This window comes from Leptopilina boulardi, unplaced genomic scaffold, assembly GCF_019393585.1.
Source record: "Leptopilina boulardi isolate dan_hultmark-lab unplaced genomic scaffold, ZJU_Lbou_2.1 LbouV2_193, whole genome shotgun sequence".
Classification (NCBI taxonomy): domain Eukaryota; kingdom Metazoa; phylum Arthropoda; class Insecta; order Hymenoptera; family Figitidae; genus Leptopilina; species Leptopilina boulardi.
In genome coordinates, this window is record NW_026137744.1 from 1,889,231 (window position 1) to 1,911,215 (window position 21,985).

Consider the following 21,985-nt stretch of genomic DNA (forward strand, 5'->3'; position numbering starts at 1 on the left):
CATTTACATATAAGTGGATTTTTTAGCATAAATTTTTTTAGTTTTTTTTTAGCTTCAGTAATTGAATTTTAATGGATTAACCGAATATATATTGTAGAATTTAGACTAATACGAATACAGTGAACAATTTATTAAATTATATTTTCGTACAACAGGGAACAAATTGGCTGAGGGGCTTAAGGCACGATTTAAAGAGCGTCGCGTCAGGTGTTCGAGTCCCAATCCTGGCGTACAATGATTATTTCTGTGAAAGAGGTTTTTTCAAAACATTATAAGATAAAGTAATAATTACCAAGAGAATAGAAATCTTAAAAAATTTATTTTAGTAAAAGATTTAAAACATAAAAATTAAAAGATAATGAAATATTGTTCTGCATTGAAAAATAATCGAGATATAAATTTAAAAAATTTAACTATGAGGCTCGGCTGTTTTTATCGCAGATGATCAATATTAAATGATTCAATTTCACGCGGAGAAAAATGGGATTGTTGTGCAAACAATTTTTGGATTGCTGTCAGTAGATTTGTTGATGTTACAATTCAAAATGTTCATATTACAATTCGGTTTGTTGTTAATACAAAAGTACGTTGTTTTAACAACAATATGGATTTTTTGTTGTCAGTTTAGTTAAGTTTGCAATTCCGTACAGTTGCAGAAGCAAACTCACTATGTCGATTGCTGATGGAACAATCCGGATTTGTTTAGCTAACAGGTTTATTGTTCCATGTCACGTGGTCATCTTGAATTCTCGCGAACTGGCGTGCAGATCGTCACGTCGTTTGCTTCTGGTACATGTACCACTTTTGCTTTTATTATTAGTTTTTTTTAAAAAATGACAAAGTGCTGTTAAATAATAAATCCGGTTAAAGTGAGAAATCTTTTGCAAGTGTAGTAAATGGATGAAGAGCAAATTTCATCGTTTATCTGTAAGTTATACTCGGTTACTATTGAAGATAATCTCACCTTAAAAAATACAAAATGTATATTAAATATTATTCAACAACAAATTTCAACTCAAAATAATTCTTTGGTTTCATGTCAAGGAATTTGATTCAGAAGCTGCATGTTCCACAGATTTTAATGCAAATGAAACTGGTGATATGACCTACGGAAATCTGCTATCGATTATTTTATAAGGCGAACAAACTGAACAAATTGTATTAGACGGATCAAAGCTTTGTTAATACAACAAATTGTATTGCCGATTTAACAATTTAGTTTTGTTTTTTTATCTGTTCCATAACAATTTTCTTTGTTCATCAAACAATTCTGTTTGTTCATCGAACAATCCAAATAGTTTTAATAGTACTTCGATTTTAACAATTTTTTTTGTCTTAAAAAGAAATAGAACTGCTGGTTATATATTGACAATCCGGAATTGTTGTGTGGACTTAATTTTTAGGAAGCACAACCATTTTTTTTCTGTGGCAGTTCATAATTTCAAGTAAAATTGAAAATTATCGTCAAATTAAAAATTTTAAACTAAAATAAAAAAAATTGCATAATCTTATTAAGTGTATATATATATATGCTTTCTTACTTTGAAAGATAAATCTTTATGGCATATATGAAGTTGCACTCTCAATAGACGAGTTAAACGTATTTTTAATATAGAGAAGGAATTTCTAATCCGATTCAAGGAGATGAGAAACGAGTATATATAGCGATTCGTGTCTCTCTCTCACTCACTGGGGTATCACACGTATATACCTCGTCAAAGATCTCTATCCAGAGCAAACGCACTTTTATATTATATGTATATATCTATATATACGTGTAACACGCGGACAATAAACTTTGCGGTAAGTCGCACTGCTGGACGTCTTTTTGATCAGATGGAAGCACTTTCGTGTCTTTTATGCTCTTGTTTGTTTACTAATGCTGAAAACCGGTGCTCAACTTTACGACACTCAAAGCAAAATGATAAATAAGCATTATTTGCAAAATATTCTTTTATTTTGCACAAGTTACGACCGGTTTCATCAAACTCACTCCTCTCTTCATTCAAAACTCACAGCAGCAATACATGTGTATAGGTATAACACGCACAATTTGATCACTCTACGAATTTGCAAGACAAAAGCCATTTTATAGCAAACCGTAAAAAATTTCAACACAGAGAACATTGAATTTATAACAGTATTTGGTGAAAATGTTATTTCTTATTTAAATCCAAATATATTCTCATATATAGCTTTATATCCGGTTCTCTCTATATATACATATATACCATTATACACACGGAGAAAAAAAATTGTTGTGGTTACTAAAAATTAAGTCCACACAACAATTCCGGATTGTCAATATAGGACCAGCAGTTCTATTTGTTTTTCGGACAAAAAAAATGGTTAAAATGGCATTGTTATTAAAACTATCCGCATTGTTCGGTGAACAAACAGAATTGTTTTTGATGAACAAAGAAAATTGTTATGGAACAGATGAAAAAACAAAACTAAATTGTTAAATCAGCAATACAATTTGTTGTATTAACAAAAATTTAATTCATCTAATACAATTTGTTCAGTTTCTTCGCCTTCTAAAATAATCGATAGCAGATTTCCGTAGGTCATATATCACACGGGGAAAAGAGAAACATTAGACTTACACCGTTTTCCGATTGGTTCAACGTCAGTGGGCGCTGTCACGATTTCGGCATTGATTTAACAGATTTTTCATGTTGAATGCTCTCTTCTCAAGAGTAAGTTGATCTAACAGACACAGCCGACAGCGCCCACTGACGTTGAACCAATCGGAAAACGGTGTTAGTCTAATGTTTCTCTTTTTCCCCGTGCACCAGTTTCATTTGCATTAAAATCTGTGGAACATCCAGCTTCTGAATCAAATTCTTTGACCTGAAGCCAAAAAATTATTTTGAGTTGAAATTTGTTGTTAAATAATATTTAATTAACATTTTGTATTTTTTAAGGTGAGATTATGTGCAATAGTAACCGAGTATAACTTACCGATAAACGATGAAATTGTATCTTCATCCATTCACTATTGCAATATATTTCTCACTTTAATAACCGGATTCATTATTTAACAGCACTTTGTCATTTAAAAAAACTAATAATAAAAGAAAAAGTGGCACATGTGCCAGAAGCAAACGACGCAAACTTTGCAAACGACCACGTGACATGGAACAATAAACCTGTTAAGCTGAACAAATCCGGATTGTTCCATCAGCAGTCGACAGAGAGTTTGCTTCTGCAACTGTACGGAATTGCAAACTGACAACAATCCAATAATTGTTTGCACAACAATCCCATTTTTCTCCGTGCAACAACAAGCATAATTTGGAAATATTTTAATATTTATTTAAAGAATATTTGATAATTAATTAATATATGTGACGCTCCACGAAAACAGGGCCTTTATCTTAAAAAATTTTAGTTTATATTTAGTGATACTTTTACCTATTGACAAAAAATTTCTTTTTAATTACCGTCAACCGGGGATATTCTGTCATCCCAGGGGCTATCATGAAAAACGCTAGTATTTTAATAATAAAATACATCACACTAAATTCAAAGGTCCATTCTATGCAAACTCGCATATGGGTATATGAATTGGAATAAGATTTCTTTATTTTTTACCCCCTCCCTTTAATTTCTCATTCTTTGAAATTATTTTCTACGCCCACCTTGCGCGATATAGATAACATCTTTGAAAACAGCTCCTGGACACAGGGTCAAAACCACCCGGTGTGATGGACCACGTACAGCATCAAAAAGTCCTGATATGTGTGTGTGTGCGGGCAACGAGAGGTGTCGGCAGACAAAGTGGCATTTGTGCCTTGTCGCAACAGGGTAAAGACGTCCCGTCGTTGTCAAATAAAAAGAAAAAAAAGAAAATAGAAAAAAATGTCACTTGGCATTATTGTCTTTCTTCTATATCTTCACTATAGATTTGACATTTTGCCTTTATATCTTTTTCAAAAGTTTCTCACAATTTTTCTATTTAGAATAAAATCTTGGTCATTCAATTTACAGTTAAAGAATCTCTGATGGTGATAAATAAAAGTCTCAATTTATATATATATATATAGCAGGAGGGAATATTTCATTCACATTCCACAAATATTTCTCTGGAACATATATATTTTACTCTAATAGTGTTTTCTCATTTTAATGTAATTTTTATCATTAATAAATATTTAATTAATTTATTAACAATTTAAAGAACTTTATTTTATGATTTTTTTAATAAATATTTTTAAATGATTATAAATTAGATGTAAAAATTTAAAGATAATGTCATTATTTTGTTATCATAAATAGAAGGTAGTTCATTTTTAATATTCAAAAAGAAGTTTTAGGTAAAAGATTTATAAATCAACGTGGATGTGTGGTAAGAGTATACATGGCTCGCGTTTCGAGGGTCCTGGGTTCGATTCCCCATGCGTGCGAGATTTTTCAAAATTATTTACATTATAGTTATAATCTTAAATAGAATATGAGTTAGAAATAAAAAATTGTAAAAAGTTTAATTTATTTAAAATGAAAATAATTTGACAAAATAAATGAATTTAAAAGAAATATCTATCAAGGCCCTTATAAGTTTTTCCCTAAATAGGGTTTTGGTCGAAAACAGCGTAACAGCCTTGTCGGACATTTGTCATTTTGTCTGGGAAGGACCACACACCAGAGATACAACTAAATTGAGTCACTACTCCATCGGGCCCACATTTTGATTTTTACACGTGGTGTAATTAATAAAAAAAAAATTGCCAATCACTCATTATTAAATGACAAATAATGAAAAGAAATTTTTTCTTTATAAATATTAAAACAATAGTTATTTGCAAATCTCATTACTGAATAATGTAATATATAGATTTCTATTGCGTTACTTTAGAGATTAGAACTACTTTCTATTAAGTTTGACAACCTTTCATAAACTAACACACTGATATGCTGCCACTCAATGCATCTCATTACTGCATCATTTTCAAACTCAAAGTGCGAACATATATACATATAATATGTAACAGTGTTACGATTTGCAGAAAGCAACAATACCTATAGTTGCGTATATATACATATATATACTTCACATAAATATGATGTAATTGTAATTTGAATTTCAGCAAATCATATTATCGCAAATTTAATCAACACGTTTCCAATTTCTGAAGTGTGAAACTGTAACTCACGTAATACAATTATTAAGTGCATTTCAAATTTTAATCCCTTAACATAAAATAAACATTTATTTTATATTCTTGAAATATATAATTTCAATTTTTAATGAAAATTAAACCATATATATAAAATTTTAAAGTAAGTATCGTAGAATTTAGAAACAAAGAATATTTATACGAATGCTTTTTAAAAGAGACAATACTTGATCTATATATATATAAGGCAATTCAACCTCGCGTGAAATTCAATTATATCATTCATTGCCCCCGTGGCTTATTTGAGGGGTTTTTGATCCCTTTTTTTGTGATGATCCGCAGATGCGTCATCACAAGTGTCCCTTGATCGCTTTCAAAACGTCATCACGAGATCAGTGTCCCTTGGCACATTGCGCATACAGACCTTTGGCAAGCTTTTTCAAATTCACGAGTTCACTTTCCGTAAAACCTCTTTGACGACAATTCGTCTATGCTTTACCGATCATAGAATAAGGTGAGGACACAAATACAAGAATGTCAAAGGTTCCTGAGATTCCACTCCTTTCTTTTCTCTCTCGACTCTCTTGTCGACTCTCGAAGACTTCAAGTTGCGGGTTTATCGTCGGTATAGACTTTGATTTAATTGACCGATTACATGGGTAATTTCACCTTCATATATATATATATATAGAGAGAGATCACTTTAGGGTTAGCCTCAAAGGGTGCCTTACATTCCGGCATTGTGTACCGATTAAGAATCCATTTTTCAATCTATGATTTGTTGGAGAAAATATATGTATAATTTAAAAATAAAAGAAATCAATTATATATACGCACTACTTTCTTTAAAATAGTTATATATGTGTGTGTGAATTCCCAAAGGTGCGTGTCACCTGCAAGAAACAAAAGAAAATCAAGAACAATGTAAATAATATGATCGACTTGATAATTTTTTTTTCTCCTTTTGCTTTATAAAACATTTTCATTTCTCAAAATGCAGTGTCTATTGTTTTTAAAATGAGAATGGAGAATCTGTTCCTTTTTTTTTTTTACTCGAGTGTTGCATATAATCAGCGACTGTATATATGTTAGTCATATAAATATAATATAAAGACGGTGGATTAAAAACTTGAATAATTTATAACGGGTCAGGTCCTATAGAGAACGCGTTGCATTTCGTGGGATTGAAGTACCCATAAAACAAACCCCTTGAAATTAGAGCAGTCCTGCGACTCGACGAAATACACCCCAACCCCTTGTTCGATATAATGTCCCCGAGAAACTAACACTGAGCATTTTAGCATGACAATGGTTAGATTAAAAAAAGGGAGCAGAGATTTCGCCCTTGTTTCTTATAGTACTATATATATATATAGCCAGGGAGCGATATGACTGACACGCAGGTACGATGCAAACTGAACGTTTATAGATACCAAACCCGACATTTTCAATTGTAACCCCTTCCTTTTATCTTTTTTGTTTACTACAACTGATTGCACATAATCCACCGATGTCACCCATATATGCAAATGATGAACAATGTCCATGTGGTAGATCGATCTTTAAACAAATAGGACTTACAATTTTCTTTTTCAAATTTAATTCCATATTGGTTTTTAACGATTCAATGCTTATATAACATCTCCGTGACTTATATATATTTGTATTTGTTATTTTCTATTTTATTATACTATTCTATAATTCATGAATTAGTGCTTGCAACAGAAGCGTTTTTGTTTAGATGATTTTTGATTGTAAATAAATTTTTGTTTGATTGAATTAAATATATCGTATACAGAAATTGAAATGTGGGCCCTGATGGAGTGTGACTAGATTTCCCTATATCTCTGGTGTGGTCCTTCCCAGATAAACTGACTATAATACCCGACAAGCTGTTTCCGACCAATACCCAACTTTATGTTAGAGGAAAACTTACCAGGACATTGACAGTTTTTCTTTTAATTTCCCTATTTTGTGAGATTATTTGTGTTTTAAATAAATTAAACTTTTTAAAATATTTTATTTCTAAATTATTCTCTATTTAAGATTATAATACATGTACATAGTAAATAAGACACTTAAAGGGGTTACATGGGTCAAAACTGGCAGAAAATGTATGTTTCGAAAAAAAATTTTTTTTTCATATAATAAATCATTTTTTTCTTTGAACACTTTGGTTTCTTAAAATACAGTATAATATAAATTCATAAAATTTTTGAAAAAAAAATATTCAAAAACAGGGTCGTAGCAATAGTTTCTAGCTCCTTCTGAAAAAATTGATTTTGCGGTGGTCACGATATTTTTGGACTGCTTCATTCAAAATCAAAAACCAAAATATTTTCTGTTAGTGGATGAGTATGGCTCGTGATTGAACAAAGGGTTTTGTTTTCTGATGATTAGAACAGATTTTTCACGGTCTAAATGGTCCTAAAAATTGTACATTTTGATATAAAACGCTGCCAAAAATTCAAATTTAATTCTTTTCAAAAACCCTTCGTTCAATCACGAGCCATACTCACCCACTAACAAAAAATATTTTGGTTTTTGATTTTAAATGAAGCAGTCCAAAAATATCGTGACCACCGCAAAATCAATTTTTTCAGAAGGGGCCTCAAAGAAACTATTGCTACGGCCCTGTTTTTGAATATTTTTTTTTCAAAAATTTTATGAATTATTTATATTATACTGTATTTTAAGAAACCAAAATGTTAAAAGAAAAAAATGATTTACTATATGAAAAAAATCATTTTTTTAAAAACATACTTTTTCTGACAGTTTTGACCCATGTAACCCCTTAAGAATAATTTTAAAAAAATCTCGCACGCATGGGGAATCGAACCCAGGACCCTCGGAACGCGAGCCATTTACTTTGACCACACCACTAATTTGACTTTCAAATGTTTTACCTTCTTATCTTCTACCTTCTTATAATCTATACCTTTTTATCTTCTTAAATTTTAAGAATGCATTACCTACTGTTTATGATAACAAAATAACTACATTATCTTTAAATTTTTACATCCTAATAATTGTTTATAATCCTTTTACATGATTTAATACAAAAAAGTTCGGAATTTTTAGACAATTCGTAAAAAACGTAACAATACGAATTTAGTTTCATCTTAATCCAAAATAAATCCAACATCTGCATGTTAAAAGTCTGCAGTATTAGTCGGCAACAATCCGTTTCTATTCTATAATCAAACATCGTAATTTAAAATAAATAAGGAAAAATACGGAATTTTATGTAAAAATTTAATATAGTCATATAGTCTGTACATAGATCTGAATCTAAAATTTGTAAGTAAGAATTTTAAAGTTATTTGAAAAAAATATTAACTGATGGCACTGCTTTATGAAACGAAATTTTATTTGCAACTTCTTTAAGTACGAATTTTATTACAAAATATTCTTTTAAATATATCTAAAAATAAGTTATTAATTTAATAATTATTTAATTTATAGAGCATATATGCTCTTAAATCAAACTTCTTTTGAAGTTTCTTAAAATATTTCCAGTTATATAATATACCCTATAAAAAAATATAACAATAATAATAATAATAATCCCATAAATTCAATACTTCATAATTCATTTTTATCCGTGTAAAATTGCACTTTGAATGAAATAAAACAATAAATAGTCTGTCTTGTCGTTTATTGGCGCGAGAAAAACTGGCTTTATATTATATCCCCATATTGAAGACCTGAGAATTAGCGTTTACTTATTCTTTTCACCCCTGTGGAATTTAGCGGCGTTGTCTCCATGACGAAATCATCCAAAAAGCCCGCAAAAGACAAGTCCTGGACCTTTTGGCGAGAAATTATGGGGCCATTATTGTCATTTTTTGCCCCCCCCCCCTACACGCACAAGGGGTAATTATTCTTATTCCCTATGTAGCAACAAGTAGAAAACACATGTCCCGAGCTTGCCTATTCCACTACTATATACATGTATAACCATCAACATAAAGAGTATAAATTCAGACCCTCGTTGTGTAACACAATTTTAGCACATTGTCCTCAAGTCTCGGTTATGAGACTCCATTCTCATTGTGAGTTGCTTCTCTAGACTCACATCATTGTAGATTTACGTATACGAATATGTATAATCAAATTTAGTTCATACAATTACACGCAAAAAAACACATGTGTGATTTTATCTGATGATCTATATATAAAGAAAAATAACTAAATGAAAAAAATGAAACTAGTTTTGTTAAAGGGATTTCTTTTTCTAGCTTCTTTGCGCTTAACGTTTATAGAAATATTTTGTTACCCTATTGGAAATGCTTAAGGTAGAAGCTGAGGTTTATTAAATCAGAAAGGGTACATGAATATTCTCTTGAGTTTATGAATGCGTTAATCGACGAGATACAAAACCCATTAGGCACTTCCGAGGGCATTGAAAAACACGCCCAAGTCATTTTCACTATTGTTACTGGAACAATTGAAGCCAACTGGAGCTATTCACAAAGTATCACTTTTATATATGCTCGCTCTCGGGTTAGTGTCATCGATTTATTGACACTTGTGTGTCTCTAGAGGTCGATTTTCTATAAAGGTTTATGTGTGTTTTTAACTTTTTCACAATCATTTACTGTGTTATGACTTACAAATACAGTTTCATTAATATCGGTATTTTTTACTACGGTATTCAATTTGATATGCGAACATGTTACTTGACCTATCTATTTTAGATATAAATTATCATTTGACAAAATTGTTTTAAACAAATTTTTACTTTACAGAATTTATTGGTATCAAATTCTTATTTTATAGAATCTTTCTTTACACAAATTTTAAAAGAATTCTAATTTAACCGATTTTGAGATAATTCTCACTCAACAGAATTTTAAGTGATTCGAATTTTTAAATGTCTGCATTTCGAAACTCACCGAATCTTCATTTGTTCGAATTTTATCTTTACGAATAATCAGAAAAATCGTGATTGGTAAATTTTAAAAATTGCACCTAATTCTTTCTGTCTATTTGTTTGTTCGGATATTTGCAATTTCGAACAAATGAAAATTTTGCTTCCTAAGAATTCTATCAAATAACAAATCGTACAAACCAAAATTTGAACAAACGAAGATTCGGTGAATTAGAATTACTGTTAACTTTAAAAAATTTTATTCATTTAAAATTCTGTTGAATGAGAATTATCTTAAATTAAAATTCGGTTAAATTAGAATATTATAAAAGAAATAGTATGATAAAGAGAAATTCTACAAAATAAGAATTTAGTACATATACTTAAAATTTCTGTTAAGTAAAAATTCATTTAAAAAGAAATTCTGTTAAATGCTAATTCAAAAAATAAAAATTCGTCTAAAAAATAATTATATCTAATAGAATTCTTTTAAAGGAAAATTCTATCTAATAATTTTTGTGGGATAATATAATGTGCCACAACCCGTGTGGAAAAATCTTGTGGAAGTCTAGCGTCTAGAAATAGTCTTTCCAGTCATAGGCAAGCCCGTCTAAACTAGTCGGTCTTGCTAATCGCTAAGAAGCGTTTTAATGGACGTAGTCGAGTTCGTCTTATCTAGACCGTTTTTCAAGACTCAGGCCAGCGACTTTACAGCGCTACTTGACAAACGTGTAGGTTATGGTCGTTTGCGGTTGTCAGCGTACTTTTATAGTTGTTGCACTTTTGTGAAATTCTTTTTTTTGTAAAATACTTTTGTAAAACACTTTTGTAAAATACTTTTGTATAATACTTTTGTAAAATACTTTTGTGAAATACTTTTGCGAATTACTTTTGTAATTGTGTACAAATATTTTTACAATTTTTACTAATTACAATTTAATATATTTTATAATTAGTAATTAATATTATTTAAATTATATTTATATATTGCTGTTAATTTCAATAAAAATATTCTTTGTTTTTTTATAGATTTTTGACATTTATTTTTTTAATCGAAGAAAAAACTTTGTCACAAATTTATTTATTTTTATATTATATATCCATTAACATAACCTCAAACTAAAAAGTAGTTTTTAACAAAACTAAAAATATATTTAAAATTTATTACACCCAAATTCGACATATCCAGTTGTACAATATATATTAATTTAAATAATATTAATTAATAATTATAAAATATATTAAATTGTTATTAGTAAAAATTGTAAAAAATATATTATTTAAAAATATTTGTACACAACTACAAAAGTAATTCGCAAAAGTATTTCACAAAAGTATTTCCCAAAAGTATTTTACAAAAGTGCAACAACTATAAAAGTACACTGACAACCGCAAACGACCATAACCTATACGTTTGTCAAGTAGCGCTGTAAAGTCGCTGGCCTGAGTCTTGAAAAACGGTCTAGATAAGACGAACTCGACTACGTCTATTGAAACATCTTTATTATGGATTATTTCAATATTATTCATTATAATTATACCTATAATATTGTAATAATTAAAGAATTATTATTTGATACATTATAGAGATGATAAATCATAAATATAACGTAAAAAACAATATTATTATTAATATATATATTATATTATAATATTATTAACAATAAAGGCAATGGATATGGCTTTTATATAAATAGAAATAATTTTATAATTATATTAAAAATATATATATAATTTAAGGATAAAAACATTTTGAATTTAGCATAAAGGCGCGCCAAAAACATCACCGGTATTAACAGATTGTCGCCAAGTAGCCAGCGTGGCCCCGTGGTTAGCGTAGTAGGTTTGCGAGTGTTAGGTCGTGGGTTCGGTGCCCAGTGCGAGCGAGATTTTTCAAATTACATTAGGTGTTATTTCCACAGGTGTTGTTAATTAATCTTAAGTGATAATATAAAAATAGTAAAAAACTTCGGATTAAATTAATTAAATAATAATAAATTTTTTTTGAAATTACTAATAATAATTAAATGAGGAGATAAGTTGTCTTGACTTATAAGATTCCAATACAACTTATCTCCTTATTATTAGTAAATTAAAATCATATTATTAATGAATACTAATGTTGTTTTAATTTTATCTATAAATATAATAATACGTAATATTAATAGGATTATTATTATTATTACTATTATTATTAAGAATTATTGAACGCGACTATCAAGACCTGGCCAGCTTGTCTAACTCTAGACCGTATCATGGAACTTTCGTTCCATTTCTGATCGGGGGCTCGACAAGACCGTCTGGCCTGGGTCTATAGAGACGTTAGACAGTCTGTCCAGCGTCCTACCAGCGCCCCGAAATTTTTCCACACGGGAATACTTTAAACCGCATTGATTGGTCAGAAAGTAACGCCTAGATTATAAATTAAGTAAAGTGTTATCAAAATAAGTGAGATGAAAATAAGGGATTCGATATCTTTGTTAGAATTACCGACTGCGCAATAGTTTGCACTAGTTCCAAATTGCGCCGCAAGATAATAAGAGCTTTTTCTCTCACAATTGAGATGAATCTCAAGCTTTATAAGAACTAAATTATATTCAGTGTAGAAAAAATAATTTAAAAAATAATTATAATTATAACCCTTTATTGCTTACATTAAATTTAATGAAACTGTATATTAAATTTAAACCATAAAAATATAGCGGTAAGCCACATTGAAATAAAATTCTGGATAGAACAACTAGAGTTATAGTCTAACTAGTATAAAATGTTAAATATACCCCTACTATTTTTTTTTTGTTAGAAATATTAGAAAATCTGGTTAAATTTTCGGTCAATTTAACTAGATTTTATTATTTCTTTTTCTTGTAAAAATAACAAGAAATTTTTTAACTTTTTGTTTATTGCGTCTAACTTTTTTTGATTTTAAAGATTAATCTTTAGGATATTTTTTTATTTTAAAACAGAAAATTTCTGGTTCTTAACTATAGTTTTTTAGCTAACAAATATTCATATTAATTTTAGGGTCAGTTTCACCGACTCCGGTTAAAAGTTAATCAGCGATTAAATCCTTAACCGACCAATCATGAGCGGTTAAATTGGCTTTAATCGCTGATTAACTTTTAACCTGAGTTGGTAAAACTGGCCCTTAGAGAAAAAAATGATGATTTCTGTTATTTTTGATCATGATGTTTCTGACAACTTGAGACAATTTTGAGACGTTTTTTAAATATTGTATGTTTTAAAATATGATACCCGTTTTTGTAGTGAATATTAATTTTAATACAGATTTTTCTAACAGTGTATGAAACCCAAAAATGTAATAATTAGGATAAGTTTAAAATTTATTTATACATAAAATTATTTTTAGATATACATCATATAGAGGATAACTAATAGATTATTATTGATACACATATATGTATTTATAGAAGAATCGAAAATTTCAAGAGTTCGGAAAGGATATAAAGAAATATTTTTTTTTTCCGAAAGTTAAGAGGACCTTCTGATTTAGTAAAGGTCTCCTGATCGAAGCTATTATATTCGCATCCGGGTATTTGAGATTTCACCTTTCAATGCTGTGTTACATGTAAGCATTTTAGATCGTAGTTTTTGTTCACTATTATGTAGGCAAACATATATTTCTTCAAATGTCTATTGTCAAAATGGGGGTTGGTTTATAGACGCATTTTCTTTTTACAATATACACGAATCTATTGCTCTCTCTATAGCCTTTGGATTTACTTTTTAACACCGGATATTCCTATTGTTGGTGTTATATTTCTTAATAGGAAATTACACGGACTTTTGACCTGATGTTTGTAAAAATTATTATTTCACACCACAAAATCTTTTTAGTTTTCTCTCTAGAACTATTTTTTTTCGTCCCGTAAAATTTAATTTATATAAATTAATTTTTTAACGGAAAAAAATATTAGAAATTAAATTAATATTTTTTGCGTTGTAAAGTAAATATATTTAAAAAGGAAACATTTTTACAACTCAAAAAATTACACACCCTATAATATAAAAATAAAAAAAGTAAAGTATTATAAATATTAATATATGGAAGAAAGAGTTTCATTTTAATAATACCATATAAAGTTTATTGCTGAAATTTTTTTTTTTTTTTTTGCACATTTCTCAATGATTTGTTATAAAGTATAAAGGTAAAAATAGAAAGTCAAAATTTTCTTAAATTACTTTATGGTCAAAACAATAAATGCCAAATATGAAGATACGAGATTATATAGTAAAGTGGCAATTTACTTTACAGCACGCAGTTTTCCATTTCCAAAAATGACTGTATTTCCAAATTTACAATCGATAAGGCATATTTCTTCGGAGGGGGCTAGTTTTGTGAGTTTTCAAAGATTGCTAATCAAATCTTTAAATCCTAAGGCCCTTCTTAAAACCTTCGTCAAATATATGTCAAAAGTAATAAAAATAAAATGGCACGTACCGGAAGTTATAAAAGACTGCAAATATGGTGTGTTATAAAACTGCACATTTTTGACTTGAACGTGATTGTTCACAATATTTTTAAATGACGAGTCAAATTTTTCCAGTAATTGACCATTTTTATTCCCCCATTTAATATTTCTAAAGGACAGAAATTTTGTTTCTTGACTTCTTGACCAAAAATCCTCTGTCTTGGGGCACGCTGCAACTGTGATATTTATAATGGCTGTGGCATATTGTCAGCCTCGTTGACTTTTAGCCAAACAGCCATTGTAACTATAACTATACAACATTTGCTTTATTGAATATGAATTTGAAAAGTATTATTATTACGGTCAATAAGCGACGGTAAATTGTTCAGTATGGCTCCTTTCGTGTCATTTACATTCCTTGACATTTATATACATTCTTTATTAATTTAAAAAAATTTATTTTAAAATTTACAAAATATTTTATTTAGTCAATAAAAAATTATTGATACTTGAATAAAATTTATCAAAGTTTTTGTAAAGAATGAAATTTTTTTTTTTAGTTTAGAACAATTATTTTTGCTAAATTTTAATCAGTGAGATTTCACTGATCTTTTCAACTTTTTTTAGTTATTAAAAGTATAGTGTTAAAAAATTATTTAATCAATAAAATTTGTATTGTTTATAATTTTTTAACCCTTTCCGTGTCAGCGACTCAACGTTGGGTCGTGAACATCTTATCACAAAATATATGTAATTTGTTATATAAATTGCAAAATTATATTTTTTACATCATCTTTGGCACACTACAGATATCATTGACTCTAGTTTTTACAATAATTAAATAATTATTTATTAACTAATATAAAGTATAACAATTGAAAAACATGTGAAAATCACGAAAAAAAATTTATTTTTTGATTTAACCCACATTTAGAGTATAAGGGTTTTCGAGGTCGCTGAATTCGAATATGATGTTAGATTATCAAAATTCAAAATGGCGGATCCAATATAGCGGACGACATTTTTAAAATTCAATCCAAATGGCTTGAAATTTGTTACTCGGGGGTTTTTTGGGTCGCTAATTACGAATCTGAACTTAGTTTTTCAAAATTCAAAATGGCAGATCCAATATGGCGGACGACTTTTTTAAAAATTGAATTCAAATGACTTGAAACTTGTTAAACGGGGGGTTTTTGGATTTTAAATTTTGATATCAGATTTGAATTCAGCGACCCTAAAAACCCCCGAGTAACAAATTATAAGCAAAATCTGGTTGTTTTTTAATTTTTGTCTGCCATATTGGATCCGCCATTTTGAATTCATGAAAACTAACATCGGATTCGTAATCAGTGACCCCCAAAACCCCTGAGTAAAAAATTTCAAGCAAATCCGGTTGATTGTAAATTTTTGTGTCCGCTATCTTGGATCTGTCATTTAAAATTGTTTTTTTAATATTAGATTTGAATTTAGTGACCTCATAAATCCTTATCTACTAAGTTTCATAAAAATCTGTCGTCCAGAATTTTCTGGACATTTTGCGACCATGTAATGGATTTTTTCTCAAACACGGAAAGGGTTAACATCATACTTTTAAAAATTGAAAAAAATTTACGATCGTAGAAAATGTTTTACTGAATAAATTAAGCAATTATTCATAAAAATTGGATATTTTCATTAACTGAATTCACATTTAATATATAATCTCTATTTTATAAAAAAATCTGTATTTAACAAAACTTTTTAGTATAAAAATTTTTTTTTACATATTCGAATTAATTTTATTTCAATGTATTGGAAAATCTGCTTTATATAAAATTTCAATTAAATAGAAATTCTGTTAATATCAAAATTCAATTTAAATAGAAATATTTCGATATGAAAATTCAGCTTATATTATAAAATCAACACCGAAAAAAAATCCTCTTGTTTCAAGAGGATTCCTCTTATTTCAATGCATATTTTCTTCTAGTATATGCTGCAAAAGGATGTCCTCTAGGTTTAAGAGGATTGTCCTCTATGTAAAATTATTCCTCTTAATTTAAGAGGATACTCTTATTTTAAGAGGAAAATATCATCTTAAAAAGAACACTGAAATAATAAAAATGCAATCATCTAATTTGTATGTCATAGATATAATCTATAAAATTAAAAGGAATAAAATTTGTTATTCCATGATTTACATCTATTTGAGTATAAATAAATTGAAATTGATTTTAATTTTTTTGAATAAATCAACTAAATCTATTTTTAATAATATTTTTATGCGCAAAACATATAATTCATTAAATTTGAATATTTATTTTAAATAAATTTTTAAATAGCATAGCCTCAAAATTATGTAAATTTTCTTCAAAATTACTTTTAAAAATTTCTTTTACCTACAAAAATAGGCACGTATTATGTAAGTTGCAACTCTATCAAGATATTTAAAAGATTATTATACATTTTGGTTTATTCCTCTTTTTTCACACAGAAACTAAAACTTTTTCACTTATGATATGCGATTTATGACGCGACGTAAATGATATGACGCAATCATCTTTGCGCATGAGCGACTTTCTATGGGAAATCCTCTTAGAATTTAGAGGAATATTTTTAAACATAGAAGATTATTCTAAATTCTAAGAGTATTATTTTTATTCTAAAAAGATTATTCTGAATATAAGAGGAATACTCTAGAATAGTTCTTTTGTTTCGATCCTCTTGAAATTAGAGGAAAATATTCTCATTTAAATAAGAGTAATACTCTTATTTTAAGAATAAAATTCAAGAGGATTCTGTAAGAGGAATTTTCCTCTGAATACAAGAATATTTTTTTTTTCGGTGAATTTAAAAAAAAATTCTATTAAATAAAAATTAGACAATTACCACAAAAATTACGAAAGGGAAATATTTATGCGTCCATTAAATTGGAATAATTACAATTTCACTCAGAAATAAAAAATTCGCGATACACAAAAGTGCGTTTATTGCGCGTTGAGGAAATTTTGTACCCTCAAAAAAAAAAAAAAAAAAAAAAATATTTAGAGCTACTCACAATTGAAAAACTCTCTTCCATATCCCTTGAAGATGAAATTGAATGTCGAAAGCTTATACGAAAGAGTAATATATAAATTTAATTAATTACTCGTTATTTTGATAAGCGCATGAATTTTTAGCCTTTTGAGAATTTTTTTTTTTTGCTTTTTTTCCAGATTAAAAGAATGCTGAAGAAGTTTGACTAACACTTAAGAGGCGCATGCGTGAGATTGGTAAGTACAAAGTATATTTCCTTTTACATCCCCTATATATACATATATGTATATATGTAACGTGTATATTATGCGTTCAAAAAGAAAAAAAAAATCTTCTGCATGGATATGTAGGTACTTAACTATCGTCAGCACCTTTTTTCAATGCCAATTAACGCGACAGCTCTGGTTTAGTATATTTCAAAGCGCGGGCATTTGAGGCCACATATTTTCACGCTGTGCGTCACTTTGTCCCATGTAAAATGACGAATTATTACGGAGCGCGAGTCACACGATTTTCTGCGCATACTCGCGCACTTCCCTCTGAATATTAATAATACACAAGTTAACCGCAATGAGAGGCAAAGTGTAGTGAATGAGCGAGGAGGAGATGGAGGAAAAAGATCCCTTCATCACCCGCAACGTTGACTGTAATTGGCGTTGGTACCGGCTTTGAAGTCTACATTTTCCAGTTAGCTTTGTAACTGGGTGTCGAATAAACGACGCGATTAAATTACCATTTTTGATTTAGAGGAATTACTACTCTCAAACAAAGTTTTAAGGATTCGTGTTACTTAAACCAACAGGGAGTTATATTATATAAGTCATTTGTCAACTCTTTCGTTACGTGAGGTAAAAAATCTTACTTCAAAAAAAAAAAAAAAAAAAAAAAAATATTGTTTTAACCCTTTGAAGATCAGTGTTGCTTTTAGAAAATACGAACAATTTTTTAGTAACTCATGCATAATTTTCTTCTTTTATTTTTACAATTGAATATTGAAATAATGTTTTTCTTTTAATCTTTTAAAATTTCCAATTCTAAATTCTGGCTTTCAGGCAAAAAATTTTGATTGGTTAACTTATAATATAATAATTCTAATGGGCTTCAGTGAAATGGATTATAACTTTATATTGCATTAGGTTTATTTAAAATTTCTTATAAAAATTTAAACTATCAAATTTTTTGTTGTTAATTTACACTCAAATTAAAATATTAAGGATCAAGGTCAAAGTCAAGGCTGATGACTCGGCAACTTTTGTCCTCTAATTTTTTTTTTTTTTTTTTGACAAGATATTCTTCCTACACCTTCTTCTAATACGTGACACTTTCTATAATCCATGTGTCTAAAAAACTTAAAACATGACATGACTGATACATATCTTTCTACTTTAGTTACTTATATTTTCAAGGAAAATTTATCTGATGATATTCTATCTGTCAGAATAATCGATACAGTTGTAAAAAGGACAGAAAATTATTTTAATCAACTTGTTTATGTGACACCTATGTGCAAGAGAAAATAATTGTTGGTATAAATCAATTATAAAAACTTAATAATCTTTGATAAAAATAAACCAAATGTACATTACAATATTCTTGTAACATATACAACTAGTAATGTAAATTTTTATTTTTAACTCCTATTTCGATAAATTTTTAACCCCCCTTCGATTAATAAAATGCATTTTTGAAATAAAAAATTTTTTGACTAAAAAAGAAAAAGAAAAATAAATTTGACATTTTTTTTGGATTTAGATAAGACACGAATTTTTCTTTTTTTTTTTAAAGAGAGTTGAGGTTTTTTCCTGTAGGGATATATATAGATGAAAAAACGGGCTAGAATGTTTAATCCTTGAAAATTAACATTTTTTACTCACTTGTGTCATTAGTGGTATTTGGTGGTCCGCAGAGCTCTATAGTGAGTAAAAAATGTTAATTTTTAAGATTTAAACCTCGATTTAAACACTTAAGGCCCACTTTTTAATCTACATGTCCCTGTATGAAGAAAACCTCAGCTATCTCATTTTAAAAAAATTCTAGTCTCACCTCGAGTCTCACCAAAAAAAAGTCAAAAAAAAAATTTATTTCATTATTTAATCAAAAAAATTACCTCATAATGAGAGCGTTTAAAAAGAAATTTTTTTTTTTTCATCTTGTTCACTTTATATGAAATCCTCCATATATATATATATATATATATATAGGAAAGGCTTGAAAATTTATAGGTTGTATATCATTGCTGTCGTCGTAAAATCTTTTAATTTTTATGATGCATTTTCTAAACGCCATTTAACCCTAAAATTGACTTTACTAATAACTAGAAATAGTTTCTTAATTGAAAAATAATGAAAATTACTCTACACTGACAAATGTGTCTATTCATCACCATAAGAGATGAATCCTTTAACTTTAATGAAATTTTCCTCTTAATATTGTTCCAAAACGAATTTCTTTATTATCTCCAAAAAGAATCTTTATTTTCTCTCTTAATTTGAATTAGTTAAATTTTAATTATTTTTGAGATAAGGAGATTATTTCTTTTGAAATTTATAAATAATATTACATTTTTAACAGTTTTTTCTGTTTGCAAAAAATGTAAATAAACGAAATTTTTAACAATACCTTTTGTAAAAAAAGCTACATTGAAAAAAAAAATTATTTTATTAAAATAATTTGGTTACTTGACTATTATCAAATAAATATTTCCTTGCTTTAAATAATTTTTATTTTAGTCAATTAAATATGGTTATTGTTTAAAGTACAGAAATTATTGGTTCAAATACAATTTATTTAATTTAAATAAAATTTTTTTTGGTTCAAGTACACGGAAAAAATGAATTCAGTAGATTTTACAGAACTATCACGGAGTAGCGGATACAGCTCTTTACGAAACTGAGTGTTGTAAAATGTCACGAAATATTCAGGATAAACTCCAGAAATATTCAGCATAAACAACGAAAGTTCTGTAGTTTATCCGAAAATATCCATCACATTTTACAAAACTCAGTTTCGTAAAGAGCTGTATCCGCTACTCCGTCACAGTTTTGTAAAATATACTGAATTAATTTTTTCCGTGTATAAATATTTATTTGATTATAGTCTTAAGTAACCGATTATTTTAATCAAATAATTTTTTTTCAGTATATTTAACAATTAAAGGAAATTTTTAAACTAATGTATTAATAATTTTTTACATTAGGGATTTGAACAAAATAACCTCAAATAGGGTTTCAACTAGATTCAAAAGAGGGCACTGTAGTGGGATTACGAATAGCGCTAGTCGCTAAGTAGCACTTTTTACTATTTAGGGTTAAAAACTTACATATTTTTAGTGAAATTTGTTCTAAATGATGTCCAAAATAAAATAGAGTTGACGGTTTTTTAAAACCTTAAACTGCAAGATCGTAATTCCAAAGAGAATATAAACATAACCCCAGTAGATAAGACCTTTGACATAGAATTCATGTCAATTTCCTAAAAGATTTTATCTACGTAGCAAACCAATACGACATGAAGGTGGAAACAATTCTCTAACTTCATGTTTGCCAACTGTTATTTTACAATAAAATAATTTACAAAAAATTATTTGATTAAATATTATGATTATTCGAATAAATTTAACCTGAATCCATAATTTTTAACTTCATACTTGCCGCTTTAAAAAGTACTTATAATATAATTTCTATCTTTGAATTTTACCTGCAAAATAATTGTGCTAACTTAAATCTGTAACTAAAAATTTTTGTTAAGTGAATGTTGCTTCAAATCGCTACGTAGCGAAATCTTCGTAGCCCTGTTGCTATTCGTAATCCCACTCCAGGTCTAACTAGTTTTTCTAGTCGAAAAAATGTAAATAAACTAAGTTTTTAAAATTATTTTTGTAAAATAAATGCCAAAATTAATATAGTAACCAAAAAAACAACGAACACTGAGAAAAAAAATTTAGTGTTTGCAACAAAATTGTTAGATTAGGCAACTTTGGTTCTTGTAACCAAATTTTGGTTGGCTGAAACAAAGTCGTAGTTATCTCAACCAAACATTTGGTTAGGCCAACAAAATTATTTGGTTGAACATTTTTAAATGCCAACCAAAATTTAGTTACAACAAAATAATTTGGTTAACACAACAAAATAGTTTGGTTTAAAAAACCAAATGATCGTTTGTTGTCCTTACCAAAATTTGATTGCGACAACCAAATAATTTGATTCGCTCTCAGTATAGAATTTTTATTTAAACAAAGTTTTATTTAACAGAATTTCTGCTTAACTGAATTTTTGACACAATTTAAAAACAGAATTTTTAATATTTAACAAATGTATCATTTTTTAATATAATTTCACTGTGCTAGGTCAAAAAAAGAACAAACTATGCATATAGTGAATTAACCTAATTTCGGTACGCTAAATTCAATAGTGTTAGCTGTTTTTCAAAATCGGGTCAAATTTTTTAAATAATCGCAATTTTTTTTTTTTGCCCATTATCAATAATACAATATTTTTCCTAATCAAAAAGAATAAAGTTGACTTGAAACTCGTTACTCGGGGGTT

General features: G+C 28.3%; 1 protein-coding gene across 2 annotated transcripts in view; it reads left to right on the plus strand.

Annotated features, from left to right (window-relative positions):
* LOC127277947 (peroxisome biogenesis factor 1) overlaps positions 1 to 17,677 on the plus strand; it is a 363,271-nt gene extending 345,594 nt beyond the window's left edge. For both annotated transcript variants that reach the window (XR_007842435.1, XR_007842434.1), the window contains one exon: positions 17,621 to 17,677. The gene's annotated coding sequence lies outside the window, so the exon portion shown is untranslated. The remainder of the gene's footprint in view (positions 1 to 17,620) is intronic.
* The last annotated feature ends 4,308 nt before the right edge of the window (positions 17,678 to 21,985 follow it).